Source organism: Hypanus sabinus, chromosome 11, assembly GCF_030144855.1.
Source record: "Hypanus sabinus isolate sHypSab1 chromosome 11, sHypSab1.hap1, whole genome shotgun sequence".
NCBI lineage: Eukaryota > Metazoa > Chordata > Chondrichthyes > Myliobatiformes > Dasyatidae > Hypanus > Hypanus sabinus.
The window spans coordinates 38,680,298-38,707,710 of NC_082716.1; the positions used below are offsets into that span (position 1 = coordinate 38,680,298).

At 41.2% G+C, this 27,413-nt stretch overlaps 1 long non-coding RNA gene across 2 annotated transcripts in view; it reads left to right on the forward strand.

Moving 5' to 3' along the window:
• The window catches only part of LOC132401868 (uncharacterized), a 77,748-nt gene that overhangs the window by 7,648 nt on the left and 42,687 nt on the right, over positions 1-27,413 (forward strand). The window contains exons 2-3 of one of the 2 annotated variants that reach the window (XR_009514731.1): positions 752-931; positions 7,968-8,243. This is a non-coding gene — a long non-coding RNA (uncharacterized LOC132401868). The remainder of the gene's footprint in view (positions 1-751; positions 932-7,967; positions 8,244-27,413) is intronic. The other variant, XR_009514733.1, reaches the window with a different exon arrangement.

Genomic DNA, 27,413 nt, shown 5'->3' on the forward strand with positions numbered 1-27,413 from the left:
AGTTTGTGTATAGGAAGTAGAGCAAGGGGCTGAGGACACAGCTTTGTGGATATCAGTGTTGAGGATGGTCATGATGGAGGTGTTCTTTCGTACCCTTGCTCATTGTGATCTGTTGGTCAGGAAGTCAAGGGTCCAGTCACAAAGGTCTGAGAGTTTGGAGATGCATTTGTTGGAATTATAGTATTGAAGGTGGAGCTGTAGTCTAACGAACAATAGACTAACATAGGTGCCTTTAATGTCTGTATGCTCCAGAGATGAGTGTAGGGCCAGGGAGAAGTTGCCTGTCATAGACCTGTTTTGGTGGTAGGCAAATTGCAAAGGGTCAGGGAGGCTGGAGTTAATGGTGCATTGACTAGTCTCTTGAAGCACTTTAGTCAGAACCACTGGACAATAGTTATAAAGGTGTATTAATTTGTTATTCATAGGTACTGGGATGATAGTAGTCTTTTTAAAGCAGATGGGAACCTCAGATTGAAACAGTGAGAGATTAAAAATGTTTGTAGATACCCCACCACTGATCTGCATGGGATCTAAGTTCATGGGCAGAGAACTGTCTGGGCCAGTTGCTTTGTGTGGGTTTACCCTCAGGAAGAATGATCTTTGTTTCAGTTTTGGTTAAGCAGCTATGAGGTGAAACAAGATCATGCATTTTACTTCCTGGTTTGCTGCCTATGCAGGTTTGGCATTCTTCACTGATTAAACTACTTGATGATTTCACGATTGCTGCTCAAAACAAACACCTTGGATCTAGTTGCAGGTTCAAATCCACGACAAGGTAACGGAGATTGATATACAAGAGCCCCTTCCATCGTGGTAGGAAAACTTTGCTTTGGTTAGCAGTGCATTGCACCCTTCACCATTGACTGCAAGATCCACCTCTAAAGTTGTACCTCTGCACTGAAGACGTCACCATCCAATGACCTTGGTGTAGGTAATGAGTACCATAGATTAGGGTTTGCGTGTAATTTTACCGTGGAAAGTGCCTTATAATAAAGAGCTGATTTGTACTAATGTTCGAAGATTGTAAAGCTGATTGAGATGGTGTTCCTCTTCTACATCATCCCAAATATATACACTTTGTGTTAATGTACAGTATGAGAAGCATTTGATGGCTCTGGGGCTGCAATTCCTGGAGTTGAGAAGAATGAGTGGAGATCTCATTGAACGCTACTGAATATTGAAAGGTCTAGATAAAATGGATGGGGAGAAGATGTTTCCTGTAGTGGAGGAGCCTAGGGCTAGAGGGCACAGCCTCAAATAAAACAATGTCCCTTTATAACAGAAACAAAGAGGAATTTCTTTAGTCACAAAGTGGTGAATCTGGAATTCATTGCTACAGATGGCTGTGGAGGCCAAGTCATTGGGGAGATTTAAAGTGGAGGTTGATAGGTTCTTGATTAGTAAGGGTGTCAGACATTAACAGGGAGAGGGCAGGAGAATGGGGTTGAGAGGAATAATAATCAGCCATGATGGAATGGCAGAGCAGACTCAATTTGCTAAATGACCTAATTCTGCCTCTATGTCTTGTGGTCTTATCTCTCCTGTCTGTAGGGAGAGACCTTTGAATTAAATGAAAGGAAATTTTTCCTTATTACTCTTTCTCACTACACTGATAGAATGCAACTTCTATCTCTTCATTCCAAGTATCTCTCGATCTTAAATCACTGGAAAGAACTTTGTTTGAATGTGCCCTGTTCTACTGTTAATATTGTAGTAATCCATTTCAGTGAGCAACGGCAAAATGCATTTGTTTTTGTTCAACGGTTGTTAGCATCATCCAAACCCCTGTATAATATCCCTGCTTAAGTTCACCATGGAGGCTGTGATTCTGTCTCACAGGTATAAATCCTATCAAGAGTGCTTTTTGACACTCACCACCATCTGTTTTTGTTTTTTTTATATATATATCATAAGAGGCTAAAGTGTCAGTTTTGTCAATTAGTTTCATTTTGGCTTATTTAGGTACTATTAGGATTTTTAAATACAACAATTTAACTACCCTCCAGTGAAATGACACCATTTTAAAAGACTAATGCAAATAGGTATGATGAATCTCCAGATTTGCCACCACTGTTTCTCATTTTAAAAACCTCCTGATGCACAGTGACAAACCTCACCAGCCTTGGAAGTGAAGCCTGGAAAATTCAGCAGCTTTTTCTCTCACGGAGGAGGGAAGCAATTCTAAAACATAGAGTAATTCTTTTTTCAACAGTTCAATGCCACTGGCAGCTCACAAGAGGCAGGATTATATTTGGCCAGAACTGATTACAATGAATAGCTTTATAACACAGAATATCAGGCCCTTCAGTCCATGTTGCCTGTGCTGACCATGCTAATCTAACTAATCCCATCTGCCTGCAAGAAATCTGTATCCCTTTATTTCCTGCCTATTCATGTGCCTGTCCAAAATCCTCTTAAACATTATTATCACATCTGCTTCTTCCACAAACCCTTGCCAGTGCATTCCAAGCACCTATTGCTCTGTGTAAAATAAAAAACACTTCCCTCATAAATCTCTTTTAAATTTTCCCTCTCTCAACTTAAAGCTATGCCCTCTGGTATTTGGTATATCCACACTGAGAAAAGGACTCTGACTTTCTACGCTATCTATGCCTCTCATAACTTCACATGCTTCTATCATGTCACCCCCCAGCCTTCAACGCCTGAGGGAATATAATCCATGATTGCCCATCCTCTCTTAATAGCTAGTACTCTATAATCAAGGTAATCCTCTTCTGCACTCTCCAAAGCCACTACATATAATTCCTACAATGCAGCAAAATTCAAAATGTAGTCTAAGCAAAGTTTTATACAACTGCAACATGACTTATCCAATGTTATACTCCACACCATGATTGATCAAGGCAAATATGCCATTGGCTGCTTTTACTACCATTTACTTGTGTGCCACCTTCAAGGAACTATGGACTTGTATTCCGAAGTTTGCCATCAGTACTCCTAAGGGTCCTGTCAATTACTGTGTAATTTCCTCTAACATTTGACCATCCACAATGCCATAGCTCACATTTATCTACATTAAACTCTATAAATTTTCTGCTCACATTTCCAGCTGGTCTATATCTCTATAATCCTTTGGAAACCTTCCTCACAATTCACAACTCCGCCATTTTTTTGTGTTGTCTGTAAATAAACTAATCATTGTTACAAGCATTCATGGTAATGGAAGATAAAATGCTTTTACCAAAATTCAATTCTGTTGTTTTGAATATGATGTATAGAAATTTGGGCCCTAATCCTTATAAGAACATAAGAAATAGGAACAGGAGTAGGCCATCTGGCCTATTGAGCCTGCCCTGCCATTCACTAAGATCATGACAGATCTGTCCGTAAACTTAGCTCCATCTACCTGTCTTTTCCCCATAACCCTTAATTCCCTTACTATGTAAAAACCTATCTAACGGTTTCTTAAATATATTTAGTGAGGAAGCCTCAGCTGCTTCCCTGGGCAGAGAATTCCACAGATTCACCACTTTCTGGGAAAAACAGTTCCTCCTCATCTCCATCCTAAATCTTCTCCCCTGAATCTTGAGGCAATGCCCCCTAGTTCTAGTCTCACCCACCAATGGAAACAACTATCCTACTATTTTATCTATCCCTTTCAAGATTTCATATGTTTCTATAAGATCCCCTCTCATTCTTCTGAACTCCAGAGAGTATAGTCCCAGGCAACTCAATCTCTCCTCATAGGTTAACCCCTTCAATCCCTGGAATCAACCTGGCAAACCTCCTCTGCATTGCCTCCAAAGCCAGTATATCCTTCCTCAAGTATGGGGACCAGAACTGCACACAGTACTCCAGGTGTGGCCTCACCAGTACCCTGTATAGTTGCAGCATGATCTCCCTGCTCTTGAACTCAATCCCTCTAGCAATGAAGGTCAACATTCTGTTTGCCTTCTTAATAACTGGTTGTACCTGCAAGCCAACTTTTTGTGATTCATGAACAAGCACTGCAAAGTCCCTCTGCACAACAGCATGCTGCAATCTTACACCGTTTAAATAATAATCTGCTCTTCTATTATTCCTTCCAAAGTGGATGATCTTGCATTTCCCAACTTTGTATTCCATCTGCCAGACCTTGGCCCACTCACTTAACCTATCCATATCCCTCTGAAGACACTCCTCCTCCTCTGTACAATTTGCTTTTCAACTCAGTTTAGTGTCATCAGCAAATTTTGCTACGCTACACTCAGTCCTCTCTTCCAAATCAGCAATGTAAATGGTAAACAGCTGCGGTCCCAGCACTGAGCCCTGCGGCACCCCACTCACCTCCGACTGCCAACCAGAGAAACACCCATTTATACCAACTCCCTGCCTTCTATTGATTAACTAGTCCACTACCCATGCCAATACATTTCAACCAACTCCATGCGTCCGTATCTAATTTATAATCTTGTGCGGCACCTTATTGAACGCCTTCTGGAAATCCAAGTGTACAACACCCACCTGTTCCCCTCTATCCACTGCACTCATTCTGTCTTCAAAGAACTCCAGTAAGTTTGTCAAACAGGATGTGCCCTTTCTGAATCCATGCTGCATCTGTCTAATGGAACCACTCCTTTCTAAATGTTTCGCTATTTCTTCCTTAATGATGGTGTCAAGCATTTTCCTGACTATAGATGTTAAGCTAACTGGCCTATAGTTGCCCGTCTAAAGCCTACATCCTTTTTTAAAAAGTGGCATGACATTTGCTGTCTTCCAATCCGCCAGGACCTGCCCAGAGTCTAGACAGTTATGGTAAATGCTTACCAATGTGTCTACAATAACCTCCGCCATTTCATTCAGCACATTGGGATGCATCCCATCAGGACCAGGGGACTTACCTACCTTCAGGCCCTCTAGTTTGCTCATCATTGTCTCCTTAGTGACTGATTTCATTGAGGTCCTCACCTCCCATTTCATCCATAACATCCTTCTTTGGCATATTAGCTATGTCCTCTACTGTGAAGACAGACACAAAATAATCGTTCAATGCCTCAGCCATTTCCTTATCACCCAGTATCAACTTCCCCTTCTCATCTTCCACTTTAGCCACCCTCTTCCACTTCATATATTTATAAAAACTTCTGCTATCTGTTTTTATATTTTGTGCTAATTTACTTTCATGCTCTATCTTCCCTTTCCTTATTTCTTTTTTAGTTGTTCTTTGTTGCTTTTAAAAGTTTTCCCAATCCTCTAGTCTCCCACTACTCTTTGCACATGAGCTTTTAATTTGATTCTATCTTTTATTTCTTTAGTTATCCAAGGCTGGCTCTCCCCACACTTACTGTCCTTACTTTTGACTGGAATATACTTTTGTTGAGCACTGTGAAAAATCTCTTTGAAAGTATTCCACTGTTCCTCAACTGTCCTACCAAATAGCCTGTGCTCCCAATCCACATTAGCAACTCTTCCCTCATCCCATTGTAGTCTCACTTGTTCAAGCATAATACACTAGTTTTAGATCTATTTCATCCTCCATCTGAATGAATCCATCTGAATATCTATATATATCTATAAATCTATCATTAAACTAATTGAAAGGAAAAGATGAAAGCCTGAAATGTGAGCCGAACTTCTTGTTTACTTTAAGTGAGGTGTGCAAATATTATGTGGTCATATCATGACATACGCAATTCTCTTATTTTTGCATATAACCTGTAATGAATTATTTAAATGAACAAGAATGCCTAATCATACAATATATTTACAATCCTACTCAAATGCAATTGAAATATTAAATACACAACAGTGGTTGCTAAGCACAGATGAGAATTGTTTTTTCAAAGCCCTGAGCATTATCAGACAAACTGTCCCAAACATGCTGCAGTACAGATCGGATAAGACCCTGATAAAGTTTGTAGTGGTGGTGCAGAATTGAGTAAGTGACTGGTATGTAGGAGTCTTATCATAAAGTCAGAAGACCTACCTTTCTGTGAAGGTTTATCTCTATTTTGTGCACCTTATTTCCACCAGTTCTGTGCCCAGAAACCAGACTAATAAACGGTCTTGGTTCCCTGTCTAGCAAGTACAGTTCAAGAAAAAGACATGGCTGCTGGAGGTCATGAAGTACCATCTGGTGTCCTGTGCTGGGAGGAGGAGGCCCAGATCTTGTGCATGTCCACACCCTAGGGAGGTGTCCAATGATAGGGTATAGGCTGATGACAGAAAAGAAGCTCCATTGGCGAAAGGCACGAACACCTGCTTCTCTCGGTCCACAAGCAGTCTGGTAATAGCAGATACTACAAGGCTGTCCAGTACTTGGAAAACCCACACAGCCAGGTGTCAGTCTTTTAAGTCCTGAGTTTTCAACTTTTCCATAATGCTTTAAACTCCTGAGGTCTATGTTACATATGAATCTTTACATCCTTGGATGTGAATTTTCCAGTGTGGATGCTTTATGAAATGTATGTAAGCAGCTGAGTTTGTTACTTTAGCAATATTATTCAAGTTGGATTTTCAGGGTTTTGAAAATCCAATCTAGTTTATTTTATTCATGGATAGCTGAATCCACTGATCAAAGGAAGTCCAGCCTTTAGGACCAATGCTAAATTTGTGTTATTATATTTTGGATCAAGGCCCTTCATCAAAACAAGAAGGACAAGCGTGTTTTTAGTCGCGGGGTGGGGGGAGAATTGGAGAGCAAAGACGGAATGTCAGCTGTGTGCCTAATTTGACAAGGTAACAATTCCTTTAAGAACTGGCAGTTGGAGACAGAAAAGAAAAAAATAAGAAACAAATTGAAGCAGAAAGTATAGCCTCATCTGTGTGTGTGGGGGGGGGGGGGGTGGAGAGAGAGAGAGAAACAAAGAGAAAAAGAAGAAAAAAATGATGACGAAGAAGATTACCTAGGCAGCAGGATTCTGGTCAGAGTTATGTCATCAGAAATGGCATCAATACATTAAGATCTCCACTGACTTCATACATCAAAGCCAACACACATTTATTATCAAAGTACGTATGCAGTATACAACTCTGAGTTCATCTTCACCATAGACAGCCACGAAAGAAAGAAAACCATGGAACTGTTCAAAAAAAAATCAACCCGCCCCCACCACATGTAAAAAAACAAAACAAATCATGCAACGAGCAACAAAGAAAAAATGAGTGAGAAACACAATGTAAAAAAACCAGAAGAGCCCAGGCATATTCAGTACAGCACTTTTGTTATCTGCAGGCCATCTCAATTCAAAGTCATCCAAAATAGCAGTAGAAAGAGGAATGACCAGAAACCAGAAACCCATCATAACATGAACTGCAGGGTCCAATCCACAAACCACAGTGATTAAACTTTGCCAAGAACTCTGGCACCATCCTCACACAGCATTGAAAGTGAGAGAGAGAGAGACCATGTAGCGCAGGGACCTTCCTCTGGGAGCAGTGAGTGAGAGAGGCCATCATATCCAGACACCTTCCTCTGGCAGCAGTGAGGGCCCTCTCGCCTCCTGCACTTGCAAGATTTCAATCAGGGAGATTAGCGAGAAGTCAGTCAGTCGTGGGCTCGTGCCCCATCTCCAGTCTTTTTAGGCACCCCTCAGAATCCCCTTGGAGACAGTAAAGTGCCAGATCATCCAATCAGCCCAAAAGCACACCATAAGTCGTAGATCACAGGCTCCAATAGTAGTAGAACCACACTTGAAAGGAAAAGAAGACATAGATGAAGTAGTTTCATGATCTGTCTGCAGGATGACACCCTTGGTTGCATTTTCACTGGCACCATCTTCTTGCAGTACAAGATGTAGTCAAGTTCAGTGAGCATATTATCAAATTTTCACTGAGTTTCTCACGCCAATTTCTATCAGTCTTAACTTAAGTGTGCATTGCTTCTTGGTCATGTCAATATTGGAATGGTGCCCATGGATTACTCTTGGGGGTTGGGCCTTCCTGATCAGCAGTCTTCTCCCTCCTCCTCTGAGCAATTGTTGTAAGTGAACTTTCTGTTTAATTCCCCTCCACCAATTCCTCGTCAGGCCAAAGACCCAACAGAGACACCACTGAAACTAGCTTCCATAAGGAGATGCAGTACTTCCGTGTCACTGAGTGGAAACTTCTTCTGGGATGAGCAGTTCCAAAATACAGATCAAAGTATACAATAAGCTCTTCTCAAAGTGGGTTCTCAACAATCTGCAAATAATTGAAGATTTATTTGTATGGTTCTGGTCGTCTTCCTGCTGCCTCAAGCTGATTTCCTGTCCTTGGACTACCTTACGTGTACAAGTGGGACACAGTGGCAGAAGACATAGCAGGTAAGCTTTGCACAATGATTGATGTTAATTTTGCACAGTCTATGTACATCAGATGTGTGCAAGTACAGAATCACATGGGACATTATGACAACTTATGTGAGGCACTTTTGTGCAGTCAGAAGTGTGTAAACATGTAGATCTGTAGCACATTACAAAGTATGATGCACGAACATACAGTATTTATACCCCCACGCTTAAATGCATTCAACTATCTTGCACCTTTTAGAGTCTGGGAAGTCACTGATTCTGGCTACTTGTTTCCTGTCTGTCAATCCTTGTTTCTTTCCTCCAATGTCTGTGGCTTTACTATTTTAGTTCTCAGCTTACTCTTCCTTCTTTCTGCACATTTCCCACCAATACACTCTAATCGTTTTTCTTTTAGTCTCCTATTTTCTTCTTTACTATTCCTTTTCCTTTCCTACCTACAGGCTGGTGAGTTTTCCACATGTGTGCCTGTCATGGAAAACTTAAATGTGCTGAGAATGAGACCAGAGCAAATGCTAGCATTTTTAGAAGAAATATTAAATGCGGAATAGCAATGCTCGCTATGCTGGCCCTTTGTAAATTAGATATTTTTTACAAAGCAGTGGGATTTAGTGTTTATGACACAAAATAAATTTGATCTTTAGCATAGACTTTTAGTCCTTAGACTTACTCTAATTTGGTGTCTGATCTAGTGTGCTGCCCTCTGCAATCGACCCATGGCATCTCTCACCACAACAGGGAACAACGTTATGCTTCAACCAATTACAATGAAATAGTTTTCGCTGAGATACGCAGTTCCTAAACCTGAGATTATAAGATAGATTAAACCATGACTAGCTTCCACTTAGTTTTAGTCGATTGATGGAGTCAACTTAAGCAGGGCTCCTACTACATGGATCCAAAGTTTTCATTACATTCTGAATGTTCCTTCTGCACTTTAAGCAATCATAGGTCAGAAGTTCCAAGGACTCAATGGGAAGATGCACTTCTTCAAAGAAGCCTTAAACACTTCCTTAAGTATTTTGCAGACAAATGAGTTGGTAGATGCTGAAACCTGGAGCAAAAAAAAACAAAAATGCCAGAAGAACTCAGCATTAAATAGCAGATGTGGAGGCTGTCCACCTGCCAAACTCTCTCACTTGTCCACTTGTGATTTTTTTCTTCCTTTGTTCATCTTTGTCATCTCTTCCCACCAGTTCTGTTCACCTTCCACCTATCACTGACTAGCCACTGTCACACTGCTACATACTGGCAGTTTTTCCTGTTTCCCCTCAGTCCCAATGTAGGGTCTTGACCTGAAACATTGACATCTACCTTTTGTCTCCACAGATGTTGTTTGACCAGATGAGCTCTTCCAGAGTTTTGTTTTCTGTTCCTGGAATCTTTTCCTCTGTCTGATTGATAATGTCCTCCTGTGACAGAGTATCCATGTTGGGAACCAGTTGCTGGGCGTGTGAACAATGTGTCTTGCCCAAAAGAGCTGACGAAGTAGAACTTGAAGAGTAAACGTGTCAATGTTATTATTTGATTTCCTTGCATGTGCTGGGATATCCTATCCTATCCTGACTGCTGTATTATGAAGGCATATTGGGTGTAAAAAATTGAAGCTGAAGTCAGAGGAACTAGGTCAATAAAAATAGGGGCAAGAATGGCAACCAGTAATTCAAGTGAAAAACTTATCTTTATTCCACAAGAGAAGTACACAGAAAGCAGGGAGAAATGAGGAAATTTAATGTGAGCTGCTGGGAATGGGTGATTATGGCAGTGATTATTACAAGTAGTAAGTAGTTACAATCTCAAGTTCATCTGCATATTTATCATTCCTCAGTTTTATATTCACTCATATGTGACAAATATTCTCCGCCCATCAAGAAGGCATCTGGTCTCAGGAGCAACATGGTCGCTCTAGCTGGATAGGCCAGAGTAAGCCAGAGCAATGACATCATCACCCTTGCCTACCTGGCAGAGGTACAACCACCCACGAGGATTTAATTAGACTTAATCAAGATGCGCTGAGTGCACCTTGACATAAGGAAGCACGATAGCATAGCCATTAGCACAATGCTTTACAATACCAGCGATCGCCATCTGGAGTTCAATTCCTGCCACTGTCTATAAAGATCTTGTACATTCTCCCCTTCTCCATGACTGCATGGGTTTCCTCTGGGTGCTCCTGCTTCCTCCCACATTGCAAAGACATAAAGGTTAGAGTTAGGGTTAGCACAGTGTGAGCATGTTAGCATGTTATGTTGGCATTGGAGCATGGCTACACTTGTTGGCAGCCCCCCCCCCCAGCATGCCCCTGTGTTGATCTTTGACCCAAATGACACATCTCACTGCACATTTCGATGCTCCAATGTGCATGTGACAAATAAAAACAATCTAATCTTAAATCTGGTGAGGAAGAGTGAAAGGGGGAGGTGGGGGCAGTAACTATGCCCACTGCTATTTGGAGGAAAGGGGAACAGACTGCCTGAAGTCCAAGGTGTCTGATCTCAGCTGCCTTTTCTGTAAGGTTTTAAACAAAAAAAAGATTAAACAAAATCTCTGTCCTGAGATGGAGATTGTTTCAAATGGTGAAGGATTGGAGGAATGTACTTCCCATTCTGGCCATGAGGACAATCCATCGATGTACAGGACTCTTGGAGAGCAAAGAAAATCAAACCTTTAGTTGAAATGCTTAGGATTGCACCCATCTTTGGTATTATAGGTCTTGGAGATCTAATGGCTGAGGTAAGCTTGGTTTCATGTTTTGATGTTCTACTATGAAATGTAACTCTAAGGTTAGTGGTTTTTGAACAACCTGGCAACGCCTCCTAGTGCAAAGTGATCCAGCCAGAAGCAGGTCCCTGTGGAAGGTCAGCTTCACTGAGATAAATTGCACTCCCCCCTCTCCACCCCCTCCTCATTGCTTCTATTTATCAAGGTAAGTTCTTGCAAAACAATGACTATTATTTCACCCAACTGCAGAAGTTTAAAGACATCTGTTGCTTCTGGTTGTGCATTGAGGAACTGGCTACTCCTGAAAGGGACGCTGTCTAAAAGTTTGCGAGAACATTGTTCTTAACTCTCCAATGCAATGGCCTTACCCAGAGGGCCATAAGCTTAGCTGTTTTACATGAGTTAGCTTTATTGAAAGCAGTTGGTAATAATTTCCTAGAATCTCTCCTTAGCTGCAGGCACTTTTCTTTTGTGAAACACCTCATCTCCCTCCTGGGTAACCACATCATTATCCAGAAATCGTGGGCCTGTTCCTTCTTCCTCTTCATCATTCTGCTCTACATCTGGAAGGACTAAACCCTCCCGATTTGCATTGCAATGCAGCATACAGCTGGCCGCAATTATTCTGATACCCTTGCTGCGCTGTGCGGCTGGGTTCCACCAAATCTATCAAGGTATTTTAAGCAAGGATGGTAGTTTTAACCTAATGTATACAGAGGGAGACTGATTGGACTGGTTGCCTGTATAATTTTCTCTGCTTTTCATTTTTTTATTAACTTCCCCAGAGAGTAAAAATCAGGTTGTATGAATAAAAGGTAGCAGATTTACATAGAACATTACAGCACAATTGAGGACCTTCAGCCCATGATGTTGTGCTGACTATTTAACCTATTCTGAGCCAATTTAACCCTTCCTTCATATTTCTCCATTCTTGTATCATCCATATGCTAAGACGTCTTAATATGCCCCTAATGTATCTGCCTCTACCACCATCACTGACAGCGCGTTCCATGCACCCATGACAAACCCCCATACTCTCCTCCAATCACCTTAAAATTGTGTCTCCTTGTATCTGCCATTTTTGCCCTGGAAATAAGTCTCTGGTTATCTTCTTAGTCTATGCATTTTATCATCTTATACACTTCAATCAAGTCACCTCTTCTCCTACTTCACTCCAAAGAGAAAAGCCTTAGCCTGCTCAACCTATCCTCATAGGAATGCCCGCTAGTCCAGGCAGCATCCTGGTAGATCTGCTCCGCACCCTCTCAAAAGCTCCCATATCTTTCCTATAATGAGACAGCAGAATTGAACACAATATATATGAATTGTGGTCTAACCAGGGTTTTATGAAGCTGCAACATTATCTCACAGCTCTTGAACTTAACCCCCAACTAATAAGGGCAATACATCTTCTTAACAACCCTATCAACTTGTGTGTCAGCTTTAAAAGATCTATTGGCTTGGACCCCAAGATCCCTCTGTTCCTCCACACAGCTAGGAATCCTGCCATTAACCCTATATTCTCCCTTCAAATTTGACCTTCCAAATTAAATCATTTCACACTTTTCTGGGTGAACTCCATCCACCACTTCTCAGCCTAGTTCCATATCCTAGCTGCCCATTCCACGCACTCACCACACTGCGTAAAAAAAAAAAGAAAAAAAAACTTACCCCTGTACCTACCTCCAAGCACCTTAAAAATATGCCCTTTCATGCTTGCCATTTCAGCCCTGGGAAAAAGCCTCTGACTATCCACATGATAAATGCCTCTCATTATCTTGTACACCTCTGTCAGGTCACCTCTTATTCTCTGTTGCTCCAAGAAGAAAAGGCCGAGTTCACTCAACCTATTCTCATAAGACATGCTCCCCAATCCAGGCAAAGTCCTTGTAAATCTCCTCTACACCCCTTCTATGGTTTCCACATCCTTCTAGTAGTGAGGCAACCAGAACTGAGCACAGTACTCCAAGTGGGGTCGGACCAAGCTCATATATAGCTGCAACATTACCTCTCAGCTCCTAAATTTAATCCCACGGTTGATGAAGGCCAATACACCATACACCTTCTTAACCACAGAGTCAACCTGCGTAGCAGCTTTGAGTGTCCTATGGACTCGGACCACAAGATCCCTCTGATCCTCCACACTGCCAAGAGTTTTACCATTAATGCTATATTCTTCCATCATATTTGACCTACCAAAATGAACTACCTCACAGTTATCTTGATTGAACTCCATCTGCCACTTCTCAGCCCAGTTTTGCATCCTATCAATGTCCCACTGTAACCTCTGACTGCCCTCCACACTATCCACAACACCCCCAAACATTGTGTCATCAACAAATTTACTAACCCATCCCTACACTTCCTCATCAGATCATTTAGAAAAATCACGGAGAGTAAGGGTCCCAGAACAGAACCCTGAGGCACACCACTGGTCACTCACCTCCATGCAGACTATGACCCGTCTACAACCACTTTGCCTTCTGTGGGCAAGCCGGTCCTGGATCCACAAAGCAATTTCCCCTTGGATCCCGTGCCTCCTTACTTTTGCAATAAGCCTTGCATAGGGTACCTTATCAAATGCCTTGCTAAAATCCAAATACATTACATCTACAGCTCTATCCTCATCAATGTGTTTACTCACATCCTCAAAAAATTCAATCAGGCTCGCAAGGCACAATCTGTCTTTGACAAAGCCATGTTGACTATTCCTAATCGTATTATGCTGATCCAAATATTCCAAATATCCTGCCTCTCAGGATCTTCTCCATCAACTTACCAACCACTGAAGTAAGAATCACTGGTCTATAATTTCCTGGGCTATCTCTACTCCCTTTCTTGAATAAGTGAACAACATCGGCAACCCTCAATCCTCTGGAAACTCTCCAGTCCTCATTGATGATGCAAAGATCATTGCCAGAGGCTCAGCAATCTCCTCCCTTGCCTCCCACAGTAGCCTGGGGTAAACCATGTCCGGTCCTGGTGACTTATCCAACTTGATGCTTTCCAAAAGCTCCAGCACATCCTCTTTCTTAATATCTACATACTAAAGCTTTTCAGTCAGCTGCAAGTCATCCCTACAATCGCTAAGATTCTTTTCCGTAGTGAATACTGAAGCAAAGTATTCATTAAGTACCTCTGCAATCTCCTCTGGTTCCATACACACTTCTCCACTGTCACACTTGATTGGTCCTATTCTCTCACGTCTTATCCTCTTGCTCTTCACATAATTTGTCCCCCTATCTGCTCCTCGATGTCCCTGAGAGTAATGGGTGGTCTATAAAAAACACTCAGCAGAGTTATTGACCCCTCCCTGTTCCTAACTTCCCCACACAGAGACTTCATAGAGGACCCCTCCATAACTCCTCCTTTTCTGCAGCTGTAACACTATCCTTGATCAACAGTGCCACTTGCCTCCCTCCCTGTCCTTTCCGAAACATCTAAAGCCTGCAACTTGAAGTAGCCATTCCTGCCCCTGCACCATCCAAATCTCTCTAATGGCCACAACGTTGTAGCTCCAAATGCTGATCCACGCTCTAAGCTCATCAGCTTTGTTCATAATACTTCTCGCATTAAAACAGACACATCTCAAACCATCAGTCTGAGTGCGTCCCTTCTCTATCACCTGTCTATCCTCCCTTTTGCACTGTTTCCAAGCATTCTCTATTTTTGAGCCAACCTCCCTTTCCTCCGTCACTACAGTTTGGTTTCCAACCCTCAGTAATTCTAGTTTAAACTCTCCCCAGTAGCTTTAGCAAACCTCCCCGCCACGATATTGGTCCCCCTGGGATTCAAGTGCAACCTGTCCTTTTTGTACAGGTCACACCTGCCCCAAAAGAGGTCCCAATAATCCAGAAATCTGAATCCCTGCCCCCTGCTCCAATCCCTTAGTCACGCATTTATCCTCCACCTAGTTCTATTCCTATACCCACTGTCACGTGGCACAGGCAGTAATCCCAAGATTACTACCTTTGAGGTCCTGCTTCTCAATTTCTTTCCTAATTCCCTGTGGTCTATTTTCAGGACCTCTTCCCTTTTCCTACCTATGTCGTTGGTACTAATATGTACCACGACCTCTGGCTGTTCTCCTTCCCACTTCAAGATATCGTGGACATGATCAGAAACATTCTGGACCCTGGCACCTAGGAGGCAAACTACCATCTGCGTTTCTTTCCTGCGTCCACAGAATTGCCTGTCTGACTCACTAACTATAGAGTCCCCTATCACTGCTGCTATCTTCTTCCTTTCCCTACCCTTCTGAGCCCCAGGGCCAGACTCTGTGCCAGAGGCATGACCACTGTTGCTTCCTCCAGTTAGGCCATCTCCCCCAACAGTGCTCAAACTGGAGTATTTATCGTTAAGGGGAACTGCCACAGGGGTACTCTCTAGCATCTGCCTCTTGCCCTTCCCTCTCTTGACTTATCTGTCTCCCCAGGCCCCGACTACCTGCCTATAACTCCATTCTGTCATCTCCTCACTCTCCCTGACCAGATGAAGGTCATCGAGCTGCATCTCCGTGTTCCCTAACACGGTCCCAAAGGAGCTGCAGCTCAACACACCTGGTGCAGATGAGATCGTCCAGAAGGCCGGGAACCTCCAAGACCTCCCACATTTGATACCGAGCAGAGAAAACCGACCTCACACACATACTTTCTGTCTGCATTCTACACAGAATGCCTTGCCTTGACCCTTTAGCGCTGAAGCCCTGTTGAGCCAAAGCCTTCCTACTCTGTCTCTCTCTACTCGGATGTCCGCTTCTCTGATGCCCTCTGTGTAAATCTGTCTTCTTTTTAAACTCTTCTCGCTGTTCTCACTGGCTGACTTCCATGTGCTTGGAAGTTTTCAATAACATCTCTGAAGGAAGAAATATAAGACATTAAAATAAAAATGCTTTGATCAATGAACTAGTTTCTCTACAAGTCTGTTAGAGAAAGATGTAAAGCTTAATTTTCTGATTCTACCATCATTTTCGAAATCTTATGGTAACATAGGAATTAAATATGTTTTCATAGGGACTTCCGTTAATGCCCTAAAAAATGCTTTCTCAGCACTTACTTTGAATCTTAGTACAAAGAAGTATCAACAAAAATGTTGAATTCCTTTTCAGTTTGAAAGATCAGCTGGAAGAACGTACTCTATAATTTATAGGATGCATTTGGTTCTAGACGTAATAGCAGTGGATGCTAGCTAATCAGAACATTTTGAGTTTAAGTTTCTCTCCAGTGATTTGAATTTGGAAAGCTATGGTGTAGGACAGAACACGCATTGGTGAAGCTATAGGCCAGAACATGCTGAGAGTGCCAGCACTTCCAAACAGTCATTTCTTAGCATGAAGACCACTAAGTTTAAGATTCCACTTGAATGTGAAAGTACGAAACATATTGACTGCTATGTGCTGAAACTTCGCCGAGTGTACTTTGGCAAAGAACTCCATCCACTTGCCTTCTAGTTCTCCGTGCAGCTCTCCAGCTGATACACTGCCCATTGGATCTGTGTCATGGTAGACCTGGTGCAAGGAAAGCAAGTCTATTTTTTTTAAAGGGAGAAAAATGTCTGTAAGGTAAGGTTTGAATTAACCTGGTTTACTTTAATGTTTTAATTATTTTTAACTGTTTTAGATATTCTATTTTGTTTATATGTTATGTCCTTTAAATTCTTTTTACACTTTGGGCTAGAATATTCCCTAGCACATTAAACACAAGAGATTCTGCAGATGCTAGAAATCTAGAGCAACACAGACAAAATACTTGGAGGAATTCAGCAGGTCAGGCAGCATCTATGGAAGGGAATTAACTGCTGATGTTTTGGGAACTTCATTAGGACCGTCCCTGATGAAAGGTCTCGGTCTGAAACATCAATTGTGTTTCTCCCTCTATAGATGCTGCCTGACCTGCTGAGTTCCTCCAGTATTTGTGTGTTGCAATTACTATCTATCCATTCCTTAGCTTAATTAACAAAGGTTGGGTTTGGACTGCTTTCCCTAAAAGCTTCATACACTTTTCAGTGATAACAAGTGAAAATTTTATTTTGGCAGTGATGTATAACATGTGATGCTGACCAACCGCTAATTATAATCATTGTCTAAATTTCTTTTCTATGACTTCATAGATTTATGGAGTAATAGAGCACAAAAACAAGTTGTTCAGTCCAACTCATCCACACTGACCAAAATGTCTAAGGATTCTAACCTAATCCCATTTGCTTGCATTTCACCCAAATCCTTCTAAACCTTTCATGTCCATGCACCTTCCAAATGTCTTTTAAACTTAGTCATTGTACATGCTCCTCTGGCAGATCATTCCATTTACTCACCTCTTTCTCTGTAAAAAAAAAAAAAATGCTCCTCAGATGAATATTTCTCCTCTCACCTTAAACCAATGTACTCCAGTTGTAGACAATCCAATCCTGGGAAAAAGACTGTGATTATCTGTCCTATCTATGCTCCTCATAATTTAATAAATCTCCACTGTTAGGCTTCCTTTGCTCCAGGAAAGAAGACCCAGACTATTCAATCTATCTAATAACTCTAACCCTCTAGTTCAGGTAATATTCCCAGTGATTCTTTTCTGCAACCCCTCTAGCTTAATCACATATAACACCAAATTTACACTCACTATCTCTGCTGAGGAAGGAGAACATGCCAGCCTCCTTCTTCACAACTTCAGTGGAATCCAAATAGATTTTACACATGCCGTGCCACTGAAACTTCCTGCATTGTATGCCGTTAACATTTCTGAACACATTTGCTTTCTTCCCTACGCCACTTGAAACATTAAATTCCAAAAAATGTAATTGTCATTCATGATGTAGTGCTAGACCTGGCTTTATTTTTGATATTTTAGCATCTTGTTTGTTTTCTCAATCTAGTAAAAACATTGACTTCCAGTGCTTTGCACAATAGCACAGTAGTCTGGATTCTCTCTGGCAAATTTTCATGTGAATTAGAAGCAGGAATATGGCACTTATCCCTTTGAATCTGAACCAACATTTAATAAGATTATGACTCACCTGACTGTAACCTCAATTCCACATTCCTGTCTAAGTGAGATAACATTTAACCTTTGTTTTTCACCTTCCTCTGCTTTAAAAATCTTCAAACATCCTGCTTCAGCTGCCTTTTACAGAAGAGACTCAGAGAATCCTGAGTTTAATATATATATATAAAATTTCTAGCTTAAGTATATGACTCCTAGCTTCAGGTTCTTTAACAAGAGGAAACCCTCACCACATCCACCCTGTCAAGACCATCAGGGTCCTTCATTCTACTGTCACATTGTCTGATTATTTCCCCATGTGAGTGCAGAGGTCCAAAATACACAGACTACAGGGCTAGGAATGGTCACCTTGATAGGGCTATAACATAGACCACCCAATAGTCAGAGGGAACTTGTGGAGAAAATGTGTCAAGAAATTGCACACAGTTGTGAGAAGAGTGAAGTAGTAGCAGTGGGAAATTTTTGTGGTATTGACTGGGGCACCCAGAGTTGCAGTTGGGATGAACTTTATGTCCAATGGCCACAATTTATTAATTTTAAAGTAGTTATGGAAAAAGGTACAACAGGTCCACAGGTTAAAGTTCTGAAATGGAGTAGGGCCAGCTTTGAGAGCATTAGGCAGGATGAAGCTGGGGTTAACTGGGAGGCTCTGCTTAAAGGCAAAGGACCATTTGGTGAGTGGGAGACTACTAAAAAGCCATATCAAGAGCCCAGCAGCTGCATGTTCCCATTAGAATGAAGGGTAGACATACCAAGTTCAGGGTAATCCTCGATGACAAGAGATATCAAAACTCTGCTAAGGAAAAAGAATGAAGCATCACCATGCTTAGGCAGCTGGATACAAATAAATCCCTCAACGGATATAAAAAATTTAAGACCAGGCTTAAGGGGGAAATCAGGAGGTCAGAAAGAGGGGATGAGATAGATTTGGCAGGAAGGGTTAAAGATAATCCCAGGGGTTTCTTCAGTTAACAGTAAAAAAGTGACTAGGGAGAGACTAGGTCTCTTAAAGACCTATTATGTTGACTTTATTACTTACATCCTTCACTTTCATGAGGAGTAAAAAATCTTTACGTCACATCTCCGTCTAAATGTGCAATGTGCAATTTATAATAATTTGTAATAATTACTATGTACAACAGGACAGTCACTATAACATAGAAATACAATTGTATCAGTGTGAATTAATCAGTCTGCTGGCCTGGAGGAAGAAGCTGTCCTGGAGCCTGTTGGTCCTGGCTTTTATGCTGCAGTACTGTTTCCCAGATGGTAGCAGCTGGAACAGTTTGTGGTTGGGGGTGACTAGGTTCCCAATAATCCTTCAGGCCCTTTTTACACACTTGTCTTTTTAAATGTCATGAATAGTGGGAAGTTCACATTTACAGATGTGCTGGGCTGTCCGCACCACTCTCTCTAGAGTCCTATGATTGAAGGAAGTAGAGTTCCCATACCAGGCAGTGATGCATCCAGTCAGGATGCTCTCAATTGTGCCCCTGCAGAAAGTCCTTAGGATTTGGGGACTATACCAAACTTCTTCAACCATCTGAGGCGCAGGAGATGGCTGAGATTTTTAATGTCTATTTTTCCTTGGTGTTTATAAAGGAAAATATCATGTTAAAGAAATGATGGTAATAAGCAGTGAGATCTTGGATCATAATATATTACAAGAAAAGAGGTATTTCGGAATTGAACAACATTAAAGAGAGCAAATCACCAGGACCTGATTGAGTGTACCCTTGGACTTTAAGGATGGCCAGGGATGAAATTGCAGAGGCCCTTGTAGAGGTAGTTAGAACATAGAACATCAAATATTGTAGTAGCATACAGCCCTTAGGTCCATGATACTGTGCCAAGCTTTCAACCTACTCTAAGTTGACCTAATCCTTCACTTCCATATAGACCTCCATTTTTCTGTCATCCATGTGACTATCCAAGAGTTTCTTAAACGTCCCATTACCCCTGGCAGTGTGTTCCACACACCCACCACTCATTGTGTAAAAAAAACTTACCTTTGACACCCCCCCCTATACTTTTTTACAATCACCTTAAAAATTATGCCTTCTTGTAGAAGTCATTTCACTTCTGGCTGTCTACTTGATCTATACTTCTTACCCCTTGCTTTGTCATTAGCCACTGGCGAAGTTCCAGAAACCACGAGGGTGGCTAATGTTGTTCCATTATTCATAGAGTGTAGCAAGTAAGCCTGACTTCAGTTGTAGGGAAAATACTGGAGTGACAAGACCTATTATCATTTGCATAGTCAAGACCTGATCAGGAATAATTAGTGTGATTTTGCTCGTGAGAGATCAAGTCTGGTGAATCTTTTAAAATTGAAGGGGTAACCAAGGGGAAAGATGAAAGTAGGACGGTGGATGTTGTCTACATGGCTTTTGACAAGGTCCCAAACAGCAGGCTGATTTGGAAGTTTAGGTCACATGAAAGAAAGACCATAAGACCATAAGATACAGGAGCTGAATTAGGCCATTTGGCCCATTGAGTCTGCTCTGACATTTCATCATGGCTGAATACAAATTTCTCTCAACCCCAATCTCCTGCCTTTCCCTGTATCTCTTCATACCCTGACCAATCAAGAATCTATCAACCTCTGCCTTAATTACTTGACCTCCACAGCTGCCTGTGGCAACAAATTCCACAGATTCATCACTCTCTGGCTAAAGAAGTTGCTCCTCATCTCCATTCTAAAAGGAATGCCCTTTATTCTGAAGCTTGTCCTCTGGTCTTAGACTCTCTCACCATAGGAAACTTCCTCTCTATAGCCACTCTATCAAACCTTTCATCATTTGAAAGGTTTCAATTAGGTCACCCCTCATTCTTCTGAATTCCAATGAATACAGGGCCAGAGCCATCAAGCACTCTTTATATGACAAACTATTCAATCCTAGAATCATTTTTGTGAACCTCCTTTGAACCCTGTCCAGTTTCAGCACATCCTTTCTAAGATAAGATTTACTACTTTAGATTTACTAGAATGTTACCTGGGTTTCAGCACCTAAGTTACAGGGAAAGATTGAACAAGTTAGGTCTTTATTCTTTGGAGAGTAGGAGGTTGAGGGGGGATTTGGTAGAGGTATTTAAAATTATGAGGGGGGTAGATAGAGTTGATGTGTATAGGCTTTTTCCATTGAGAGTAGGGAAGATTCAAACAAGAGGACATGAGTTGACAGTTTAGGGGGTAAAAGTTTAAGGGTAACACGAGGGGGAATTTCTTTACTCAGAGAGTGGTGGCTGTGTGGAACGAGCTTCCAGTAGAAGTGGTAGAGGCAGGTTCGGTATTGTCATTTAAAGTAAAATTGGATAGGTATATGGACAGGAAAGGAATGGAGTGTTATGGGCTGAGTGAGGGTCAGTGGGACTAGGTGAGAGTAAACGTTCAGCATGGACTAGAAAGGCTGAGAGGGCCTGTTTCTGTGCTGTAATTGTTATATGGTTATATAAGGGGCCAAACACTGCTCACAACTCACCAAGTGCTTTATAAAGTCTCAATATTACATCCTTCCTTTTATATTCTACTCCTCTTGAAATGAATGCTAACACTGCATTTGCCTTCCTCACCACAGACTCAACCTGCAAATGAGATTTTTTTCTCCTCATGTATGTGAAGGATGTAAGAAATAAAGTCAATTGAATTAACTTTTAGAGAATCCTGCACAAGGGGTCCCAGGTTCCTTTGCACCTTAGTTTTTTGGTATTTCTCTTCACTTAGAAAATAGTCAACCCTTTCATTTTTTTCTATCAAAGTGTATGACCATACACTTCCCAACACTGTATTCCATATGCCATTTCTTTGTTCATTCTTCTAATCTGTCTTAGTCCTTCTGTATCCTCTCTATTTCCTCAAAACTACCTGCCCTCCACCTATCTTTATATCGTCTGCAAATTTTGCAAAAAAGCCATCAATTCCATCATCCAAATCATTGTCATATAATGTAAAAAGAACTGGTCCTGATGCAGACCCCTTTATTCCTAATCTTTGCCTCCTGCCAATCAGCCACTGCTTTATCCATGCTAGAATATTTCCTATAATTCCATGGGCTTGTTAAGCAGCCTCACATGAGGCATCTTGTCAGAGGCCTTCTGAAAATCCAATTACACAACATCAACCGATTATCCTCCTTGTTATTTCTTTAAAGAACTCCAACAGATTTGTCAAGCAAGATTTTCCCTTGAGGAAACTATGCCGACTCTGGCCTATTTTATCATGTGCCTCCAAGTACCCCAGAACCACATCCTTAACAATCGACTCCAACATCTTCCCAACCACTGAGGTCAGACTAATTGGCCTATAATTTTCTTTCTGCTGCCTCCACCCTTCTTGAAGAGTGGAGTGATATTTGCAATTTTCCAGTCTTACAGAACTATTCCAGAATCTAATTATTCTTGAAAGGTCATTACAAATGCCTCCACAAACTCGTCAGCCACCTCTTTCAGAACTCTGGGGTGTACACTATCTGGTCCGGGTGACTTATCTATTTTCAGACCTTTCAATTTCCTGAGAACTTTCTCCCTAGTTATGGTAACTTCACACACTTCATACCCCGACACCTGGAACTTCCACCACACTACTGGTGTCTTCCACGGTGAAGACTGATGCAAAATTCTTATTCAGTTCATTTGCCATTTTGTTGTCCCCCATTACTACATCTCCAGCATTGTTTTCCAACATTCTGACACCCACTCTCACCTCACTTTAACACTTTATGTATCTGAAGAGACTTTCGGTACCTTCTTTAAAATTATTGGCTAGCTTTCTTACATATTCCATCTTTACTTTCTTAGTGACTTTTTTTTAGTTGCCTTCCATTGGTATTTAAAAGTTTCCCAATTCTCTAATTTCCAGCTAACCTTTGCTCTATTATATGCTTACTCTTTGGCTTTTATGTGGGCATTGACTTCTCTTGTTAGCCATGACTGTGTCATCTTTCCTTTGGAATACTTCTTCCTCTTTGGGATGTATCTATCCTGTGCCTTCGGAATTGCTTCAAGAAATTCCAACCGTTACTGCTCTGCCATCATCCCTGCCAGTGTTCTTTTCCAATCAATTCTGGCCAACTCCTCTCTCATGCCTCTGTAATTTCTTTTAGTCTACTGTAATACTGATACATTGACTTTAGCTTCTCCTCATATTTCAGGGTGAGTGCGATCACATTATGATCACTTGTCCCAAAGGGTTCTTTTACTTTAAGCCCGCTAATCAATTCTGGTTCATTGCAGAACACCCAGCTGATCCCATAGAGGGCTCAAACATGAGCTGCTGTAAAAAGCCATCTCATAGGCATTCTAGAGTTCCCCTCTTTGGAATTCAGCACTAACCTGATTTTCCCAATCTACTTGCTTACTGAAATCCATGACTATGGAAACATCACCCTTTTGGCATGCGTTTTCTATCTTCCGTTGTAATCTGTAGACCACATCATTACTACTGTTTGGGGGTCTGTATATACCTTTGGTCAGAGTCTTTTTACCTATGGAGTTTTTTTGGCTCTGTCCACAATGATTTGACAACTTCTGACTCTATGTCACCTCTTTCTAATGAATGGATTTCATCTTTTACCAACAAGCAACACCACCCCTCTGCCTTCCTGCGTGTCTTTTTGATACAATGTATATCCTTGAACATTAAGCTCCCAGTTATAATCTTCTTTCAGCCATGATTCAGAGATACCTACAACAACATACATGCCAATCTGTAATTGTATTACAAGTTCATCTACCTTATTCCATATACCGCAGCATTTCAAATATAACATCTCCTGATGAGGGGTTTCGGCCCGAAATGTCGTCACTACCTCCTCTGATGGATGCTGTCTGGCCTGCTGAGTTCTGCCAGCATTTTGTGTTTTGTAACACTTTCAGTCCTGTATTCACCATTATCAACCCTGTCTGCTTTTTGCATTGCAATTCATCCTGTTGACTGCAATTTGGCCCATCATCAACATCTCCTTGCTAGGAGTTTCCTTACACATTGGCTCTGTTTGTAAACCAGCTACCTCATATTCAGCAGTTCCCACCCCCCTGCCAAATTAGTTTAAACATATCTGAACAACTCTAGCCAACCTGCCTGCAAAGATATTGGACCCCTTCGGGCTCAGGTGTAATCCTTCCCTTTTGTACAGATCATACATTCCCCAGTAGAGATCCCAATGATCCAGAAATCTGAACCCCTGCCCCCTGCACCAGTTCCTTAGCCACACATTCACCTGCCAAATCATCCTATTCTTACCCTCAGTTCTTTGTGCAGGCAGCGATCCAGAGATTACTACCCTGGAGGTCCTGTTTCTAAGCTTTCTACCCAGCTTCTTAAAATCTCTTCAGGACCCTCTCACCTTGTCTACCTATGTCATTGGTGCCATTGTATATCAAGACCTCTGGCTACTCACTCTCACCTTTGAGAATGCCATGGACCCAATCCGAGACATCCTGATTGAGACACCAGGGAGACAGCATATCTGTCATCTGGGTGTCTCTATCGCACCCACAGAACTTTGTCTCTGTTCCTCTGACTAAGGAATCTCTGATCAACACTGCAATCCTCTTCACCTCCCTGCTCTTCCGAGCCTCAGCACCAGACTCAGTGCCTGAAACCTGGTCACTGTGTCTCCCCCGGTAGGTCATTCCCCTCAATAGTATCTGAAGTTGTAAACTTATTATTGAGGGGAATGGCCACAGGTGTACTCTGCACTGGCTGTGCATTTCCCCTCCTTCTCCTGAGAGTCACCCCGTTACCTGTCTACCTCCCTGTAGCTCCTGTCTATCACTTCCTCATTCTCCCGTATGAGTCGAAGGTCATCGAGCTGCAGCTCTAGTTCCTTAATACATTCTCTCAGGAGCTGTGACCTGGTGCACATCAAAATCACAAAGACCATATTTCCTCCCCATTTTAATGTTTGGTCTGAACAACAACCAAACCTCTCGACCATACATTATTTTTTGTATTGTCTTTCTGCTGCGTGATCTAGTGATTACATATTTGCAGAGTGAGCAGGTGTACAGGTGTACCTAATAGAGTAGCCACTAAGAGTAAACTGTTGGTGAGGTAACACTTAGAGTATTATGCACAGTTTTGATCATCATGTTATAGGAAAGACTTTGAGAAGCTTGAGAGTGTGCAGAAAAGATTTACAAGGGTGCTATCTAGATTAGAGGATGTGAGTTATAGGGAGAGATTGGCCGTGCTGGATCTTTATTCCTTGTAGCGTAGGAGAATGAGGGGTGACCTCATAGAAGTTTATAAGATTATGGGAGGTATGGAAAAGTTGGGCAATCATGGTCTTTTCCTCAGGGTGGTGGGGTCCAAAACTAGAGGGAACACAAGATTAGAGGGGTGTGATTTAAAAGAGATCTGAGAAGTACCTTCCTTATAAAGAGGGTAGTACGTACCTGAAATGAGGTGCCAAAGGAAGTGGTTGACACAGGTGCGGTTGTAACATTTAAGAGGCATTTGGATAGATAGATGGAGGGGAGGGAAGGGGCTTTGAGGGCTATGGGCTAAATGTGGATAACTGGGTCTAGCAGGGAGGATGCCACAGTCAGAATGGACCAGCTGGACCAAAGGGCCTGATTCTATGCTGTATTACTCTGTGAATATCATGTGCTTTTACATTAGACTCTCCTTCTTCCCACTATCTCATATAAGCACTTTCAATCTTTCTACTTCCCAATTATCTAACCAATCCTTTCCATGTTCATCTGTACCGCTCCTCTTTCTATGAAATCCTAGGATGAGATCCCACTTTTTCCAAGGTTGATGGCTTCTATTGTCTTAAACTGGGTTTGAGGATGTGGAAGGCCCTTATCAGTTAGAAGGCTAGTCTTCACAGGGATCTTGGTGTTAATTCCTCTGCCCTTTCTGACTCAAATGCCTAACAAATAGAGGACAACTGCAATAAATCTGCTTTGGAGAAAATCCACACAATTAATAGTGGTGAGAATAAATACACCCATTATTCATCAGTACACATCAGATATTTCATAACATGGTGACTAGCTATTCTTACTCTTGTACTGTTTCAAAATAACCTTCAAACAATAAGGGTTTGGACTAAAATTATAGAATCCCTGACTTATAAAGTTAACTTACTTTCAATATGTCTTAAACTAAGACATCAGTTGTAAACTAATACTGATTTAATTTGATTTAATAAGAATATGAATCAATTTATTTGAATAATGGGGTGTGTTCCTTATGTTTTATTTATTAATTATCCTAATTCATATTTACTCAGAGTAATATGACAAATTCCAGTTGAGGCTGATATTAAAGTTGATGTACAATAAAATATGTATGATTATGTGTAGCAATTAATTTGAGATCTCAGAGTTAAAGTGCATTTATACCTTTATAAATTTTATTTGTTTCTTTTAAGTAATGAGAAACCAAACATATTATGTAGGAAGTGTAATTCATGTCAACTTGCAGAAGGTGATTGGTTAAATAAATTTCAATTTCTCCTTTTTTCATTTCCCCTCAATGGACAAAAGAACATTTTTTTGCTTTATTGGTTGGTTCATTTCAATATATTTTTTCCTGATGCTGTCACAGTTATTGATTAAGTAAATGTCTACTTTTACATGTTGGAAGGACTAAATCAGAGATATATTCAACATCGTAGGCAGAACATTTTGGACTGCCCCTAGACTAAGGGTAGGCAAGTCAACTTAATGCAGCGTGGCTACCACCAAACTCTTCTTAACTAAATGACACTGTAATGTTTTAAAATAATGTGCATCTTTAATAAAGGATGTTAGATTTTGATATAGTTTTGATGGGTTGCTCCAATGTATCAAGCAGTCTTGAGAGTGCTTTGCTATTAACTATATTAGCTAAAGTGCTATTTACTATAGACAGTGTTTCTCTGCATTAAGTTGAGTTCTTTAATGAAATATCTCTTTTAGACCTTCCATAGATAATTTACTAGATAATTTACAACAGTTCCATTGTGTCTGTTGAGGTGGATTTACAGAGCCTTATCAAATCTTCCAGTAGGGAGTCACCTCTTTAACGGCATAGTGCTGCTTAGATACAATGAGTGCTTCTGCCTTTCATGCAGTGAATTTCCAATCACTCTTAGTGAAAATTATTTCCTAAACCTATACCCTTCCAGGACTTTGCTGTCTGTTTTTTTGATTGCCCTGATCATCCTGCTAAGAGAAATAGGCCTCTTTAAACAATTCAGTTATATCTCTCTTTGTTTCTTTTTGTTCTGAAGGAGACAACACTAGCTGTTCTAATCTTTTCCTCACAACTGAAACTTTCTAATCTTTGTGAATCACAGTTTTGTTTTCCTATAGCTTGTATATCATTTAATTTACAAATAGGGGTTTGCTTTGTGCTCAGAATGGAGGAGAATTATTTATAAGTTCTTAGAATTTACTAAGTAATCATGGAGGTAAGGGGTTTCATAGAGAAAGGAATTTTTAAGAGAAGGCAGGAATATATCCAATGGCCTTG